At 41.4% G+C, this 6,442-nt stretch overlaps 1 non-coding gene across 1 annotated transcript; it reads right to left on the bottom strand.

The window, feature by feature from the left end:
- Positions 1-4,419: 4,419 nt before the first annotated feature.
- Positions 4,420-4,522, bottom strand: LOC149840234 (small nucleolar RNA R71). Its single transcript, XR_016431728.1, has one exon. It is a non-coding gene; the product is annotated as a small nucleolar RNA R71 (small nucleolar RNA).
- Between the last annotated feature and the right edge of the window lie 1,920 nt (positions 4,523-6,442).

Here is a 6,442-nt window from a genome sequence, read left to right as displayed (position 1 = left end):
GTAGTTGTATTAACTTTATAATTGTAGGTTGATACTTGTCATTAATAAATTAAATTTTACAGAAATATTGTGTTTAATTCCTGTTCCCTGAGGATTCGACCCGTACTTACCACTTTGTGGAAAGTCGGTTTTTAAATTTTTGGTTGACGATTTTCCAAAGTTTTATTGAAAATAATTGTTTTAAAAAGAGCATCTCAAAATATCAACCAAATTTTGGCGCCGTTGCCGGGGAACGGCGAATTAATTACTTTATTTCTTAGAGTTTGATTTATTAATTTGTTTTAGTTAGTTAATTAGTCATTTTATTTTTAGTTAGTAGGATTAGTAAGTGAATATAGGAGTAACATAGTTAGTAAATATAGGATTCACGTTCTGTTCTTTCTAGGATTCACTTAAAATTCATTCTGTAAGGAGCGATTAGACAGGTGGGTTTTAGAAAAACATAGTTTGTGATTTCCTGTATTTATTTGTTTTAGCATTTTAGAATAGTTTACTTTGTTACTTAATCATTTAGTATAGAATTCTGACATAGCTATATAGCATATCTGTTTGTTTTTAGTTACTGTTATTTGTTTATTTACATTTTAGTATTTGTGTTAGTTTATATTTCTTAGAGTTAGGTCGTTCGCTTACATCTGGTCTTAGTACCAGTGTATGCAGGGTCGACGAGGTCTAGGAACCTCATTACACCCATTTGTTGACAACAACAACAACAACAACAACAACAACAACAACAACTACGCCTTCATCCCAAAACAATTGGGGTCAGCGATATGAACCAAAAAAGAAATTCATTTTGGGTCTTCCACATGAATCCTTTTCCTCCAATCATTTCTATCCAACGCCATGTCCTCGGTGAGGTTCAAAGCATTCATATCCTTTCCTATCATCTCCATCCAAGTCTTCCTAGGCCTACCCCGACCTCTTTTAACTAATATATTTTCCCATTTCTCCAACCTTCTAACTGGAGCATCATTAGGCCTTCGCCGAATATGTCCAAACCACCGTAAACGATTCTCTCGCATCTTATTTTCAATGGGTGCAACACCTACCTTCTTACGTATCTCTTCGTTCCGAATCTTATCTTTTATTGTATTTCCACACATCCATCTAAGCATCCGCATCTCAGCTACACTCATTTTTTGAATATGATGTCTCTTGGCAGCCCAACATTCCGTACCATATAGTAAAGCGGGTCTAATAGTCGTCCTATAAAACTTTCCCTTCAACCGCAATGGCATTCTACGATCGCACAGCACTCCAGTAGCACTTTTCCATTTCATCCACCCAACCTTTATCCTATGATTTACATCTCCATCAATTTCTCCATACTTTTGAATGATGGATCCCAAATATTTGAAATAATCATTCACCGGTATATCTTGCTCACCAAGCTTCACTACACTCCCATCACTACTTCGTTGCTTACTAAACCGACATTCCATATATTCAGTCTTACTCTTACTCAACTTAAAACCTCTAGCTTCCAATGTCTGTCTCCATAATTCTAACTTAGCATTAACCCCAGCTCTAGACTCATCAATCAAAACAATATCATCAGCAAACAACATACACCACGGTACATTTTCTTGAATTGATCTCGTAAGCTCATCCATCACTATCGCAAATAGGAAAGGGCTTAAAGCAGATCCTTGATGTAACCCAACCGTTATCGGAAAATTGGTTGTCACCCCTCCACAAGTGCGGACATTGGTTACTACTCCTTCATACATATCTTTAATTATACTAATGTACTTGAGAGAAACACCTTTCTTCATCATTGTCCACCAGAGAACGTCCCTAGGTACTCTATCATATGCCTTCTCTAAATCAATAAAAACCATATGCAAATCTTTGTTCCTCTCTCTATATCTTTCAATAAGTTGTCTAAGAAGATGTATAGCTTCCATAGTTGATCTTCCAGGCATAAAACCAAATTGATTCTCCGATATCATGACAACCTTCCTCAACCTAGACTCAATCACCCTCTCCCAAAGTTTCATAGTATGACTCATGAGTTTTATACCACGATAGTTTGTGCAATCTTGTATATCACCCTTATTCTTATATAAAGGCACCAAAGTACTCTTCCTCCACTCATTAGGCATCTTATTTGTTCGCCAAATCAAGTTAAAAAGATTTGTCAACCATTCTAAACCTTTCTCTCCCAAGCATTTCCAAGCCTCGATAGGTATACCATCTAGGCCAACTGCCCTTCTTGATTTCATTTTCTTCAAAGCCTCTGCAATTTCTTTCTTTTGAATCTTGCGCATGAAGTCACGATTTATCTCATGAAAAGGAATGGAGAAGTCTCCAAGATCTTGAGCATGACTATCATTAAATAGCTTATCAAAATAATCTTTCCATCTCTCCTTAATCTCCTCATCTTTGACTAAAACCCTTTGTGTTTCATCTTTGATACATCTAACCATACCCAAATCCTTCGATTTCCTATCTCTCATCTTTGCAAGCCTATAAATATCCTTCTCGCCTTCTTTGGTATCCAACTTGTCATAAACCTCCTTATATACCTTAGCCCTCGCGTTTCGAACAACTTTTTTAGCTTCCTTCTTTGCTATCATATACTTCTCCAAATTCTCATTATCACGACTCTTACTTAGATTTCTATAACACTCTCTTTTAACCTTAATAGCTAATTTGACATCCTCGTTCCACCATGATGTATCCTTACCTAGTGGTGCACCGCCTTTAGACTCACCCAATACCTCCTTAGCTACTTTTCTCATACCACCCGCTATCTTATTCCACATTGATTCTGAATCCTCCTCGAGACACCAATCAACTTCCTTAACTACCTGCTCTACAAACATTCCTTGTTTAGCTCCTTTCAGTGCCCACCACTTAATTCTAGGATCTATCCTATGTCTATCCCTTTTGCGGCATTGTCTAATTCTAAGATCTAAAATTAAGACTCTATGTTGTGTAGCTACACTTTCTCCTGGTATAACCTTACAATCGATGCAACAACCCCTATCTCTCTTTCTAAGTAGGAAAAAATCTATCTGACTCGTATTAACCCCACTTTTAAATGTTACTAGGTGAGACTCCCTCTTCCTAAACCAAGTGTTTGCTAAGATCATATCATAGGACAAACAAAAATCTAAAATCCTTTCTCCACTTTCATTTCTTTCTCCTATACCATAGCCTCCATGGATATTCTCAAATCCATCCCTACTAATGCCTACATGTCCATTAAGGTCACCGCCGATGAAAAGCTTTTCTCCATAAGATGTCTCTTGTACTACTCCATCTAAATCTTCCCAAAATTGATGCTTAATGGAATCATCTAAACCTACTTGAGGTGCATAAACACTAATAATATTAATAATATCCGTACCTAATACTAATTTAATAAGTAAAATTCTATCACCCTTCCTACGGACCTCAACTACATTATCTATAAACTGACGACTCATAACAATCCCTACTCCATTCCTATTCCTATTTATTCCTGTATACCAAATCTTATATCCCCAAGGTTCTATCACTTTAGCTTTCTCACCTACCCATTTGGTCTCTTGAAGACATAAAATATCAATCTTTCTCCTACACATAATATCTACTAACTCTACCAACTTACCAGTTAAAGACCCTATGTTCCAAGTGGCTAACCTAATTTTATGGTCTTGGACTAACTTCTTTACCCCCACCTGTCCAACAAAGTGAGGGAACCCTTGCCTATTTGACACCACACCCGGGCGCCGGTGTGACGCGTCGCTTCTGGGCGACGACCTAGCAACCCTTGCACATTTATCACTGCCTCCGGGCCTAGAGAGTACAGCGCGTCGCTCAGTAGGGAACGCCCCAACGAAATTCTCATATTGGTTCATTTTCATAGGATATGACAGTTTTTATGCTGGCTGTCACAGGCCTACCGCAACCCTCCTCCTTTATCCGGGCTTGGGACCGGCAGTGTATAACTACACAGGCGGAGTTCGACAACATTTGTTGACAACCCAGAGAGAATTTTACATTCTCATCGAAGTTCGGCAACAATGGCTGACATGGATCCTCCACCTCCACCCCCAGTTCTTTCACGTCCTCTGCGGGAATACTTCATTCCCACGGACTATGTTCAGGCATCCTGCATTCGGAGACCCGATGTAGGAGCGCCTCATTACGAGATTAAGGCCAGCATTATTCAAATGCTTCCATCCTTTTATGGCCTTAGTCATGAGGATCCCTACAGACATTTAGATGAATTCCTCGAAATCTGTTCTACTGTTAAGATACAAAATTTCGATGATGATGCATTGAGGTTGACTCTATTCCCCTTTTCATTGAAGGACAAAGCCAAGTATTGGCTAAAGTCCTTAGATTCTGTAGAAATAGAGTCCTGGGATCAGTTGCAACAGGAGTTTCTTCGGAAATACTTTCCCATTGGTCGCACGAACCAATATCGTAGAGCCATCACTAGCTTTTCAGAGCTAGATGGTGAGCGCTTTCATGAGACCTGGGAGAGAATGAAGGATCTCCTCAGGAAATGTCCCCATCATCAGGTGCCGAAATGGCAACTGGTGCAGAGCTTCTATGATGGATTGTCTGACAAGAATCGTCAGATGATCGACTCTTCATGTGGAGGGACATTCATGCTGAAGAGCGAGGACGAAGCATGGAGACTATTTGATACATTGGCCGAGAATTCTCTCCACCATGCTTCGAGCTCTCATTCTGATAGAGCCACACCTAGCATTCAGAAGAAAGCTGGTGTTCTTGAAGTTGGTCCATCTACTGCACTACAGTGCAAGGTAGACATGATTGCTCAGAAGTTGGACCAGCTTCTTTCAGGACCATCCACCACACAGCAGGTGTGTACTCTTTGTGCCAGTCCGGCACATGAGATCACTGAGTGCCCTTCGGCAGCTCAGTACCCTGAATTTGTTCAAGAACAAGTTCAGGCAGTTCAGGGTTACGTCAGACCGCCGAATAACCCATTTTCATCGACATACAATCCGGGTTGGTGTAACCATCCCAATTTTTCATGGAAGAATCCACAGTCTTCCATGCAGATGCCTACATCCTCTCAGCCAGTTCGGTAATCATCTTTTACTCAGTCATTTCAAAGACCGAACTATGCTCAGTCTTCTTCCTCTTCAGTTCCTTCCCCGATTCAGCAGGAGTCTACCCCGCAGACATCTTTTGAGGAGAGACTTCTCCAGGCATTCCAAGAGGTGAAAACCTCTAATCAGAACGCCTTCGAGAAGTGTAGCCAGATTTTGAGCTTGCATACGCAGTCCATTGCGAAGTTAGAGTCGCAAATGGGACAGTTAGCTGAGGCTATTAGTAGGAGACCCGAGGGTACATTGCCGAGTCAGGCTGTCATGAACCCGAAGGGTAAGGACCAGATGACTGGAGGCCTATTTCATACTGAGACACAGCAGCAGGCTAAATCAGTTATGGCCTTGAGGAGTGGACGTGAGTATCACGTCGAGAGCCGAGAGCGAGAGAGTAGAGAGAGGATAAAGGAGCCAGAGACCATTGTTTCACCTACGTCGGCTCAATCATCATCATCCCCATCCCCATCATCACCTTCATCAGCTTCATCATCTTCATCCTCAGAGAAGAAGAAGAAGGATAGGAGTGAGCCTTCTCACAAAGAGGAGGAGCCAACAGAGTATATTCCCCCACCACCCTATCCCAAAGCATTAGAGTCTCCTGGTTATAGAGGGAAGCAAGGTGCGAAGATCTAGGACATGCTTGACATCTTCAAGCATGTGCAAATCAACCTACCTTTGCTCGATGCTATTCAGCAGGTGCCGGCATATGCCAAATTCCTGAAGGAACTATGTACGCAAAAGCGTAAATCTAGAGAGCGAGTTCCTAACAGGGTCCATCTGACTGAGCAGGTGAGTTCAGTACTTCAGCATCAGACACCACCAAAGCTCAAGGACCCTGGAGCCCCTATCATTGCTTGTACTATAGGGAACATCCGGATAGAACGAGCATTGCTCGATCTTGGAGCAAGCGTAAACATTCTGCCCAGATATTTCTTCGATTCTTTCGGGCTAGGTGAGATGAGATCGACTCCGATTACACTGCAGCTGGCAGATCGTTCAGTCAAGGTACCGAGAGGTGTCTTGGAGGACGTGCTAGTTAAGGTGGATGACTTTTATTTTCCAGTCGATTTCATTATTCTTGATATGGAAGGAGTGGATAGCCAGCACCAGACTCCGATTATTTTAGGCAGACCATTCTTGGCGACTGCCAATGCGTGCATCAACTGTAGGACCAGAGCCATGGATCTCTCATTCGGCAATCGAAAGGTAAAGCTGAATATTTTCAATGCCGCGATGGGACCAGCAGGAGACATGGACTGCTTTCATGTAGACATTGCACAGGAGTTAGTGGAGGAGCAGCCAGAGTTGTACATTACTGAGGATTCTTTAGATTTGTACCATATAGAGAAGAATAGTTGTGTAGA

The sequence above is a fragment of the Nuphar pumila genome, chromosome 4, assembly GCF_984573655.1.
Source record: "Nuphar pumila chromosome 4, dmNupPumi1.hap1.1, whole genome shotgun sequence".
NCBI lineage: Eukaryota > Viridiplantae > Streptophyta > Magnoliopsida > Nymphaeales > Nymphaeaceae > Nuphar > Nuphar pumila.
This window is presented reverse-complemented; position numbering and strand designations above follow the sequence as displayed.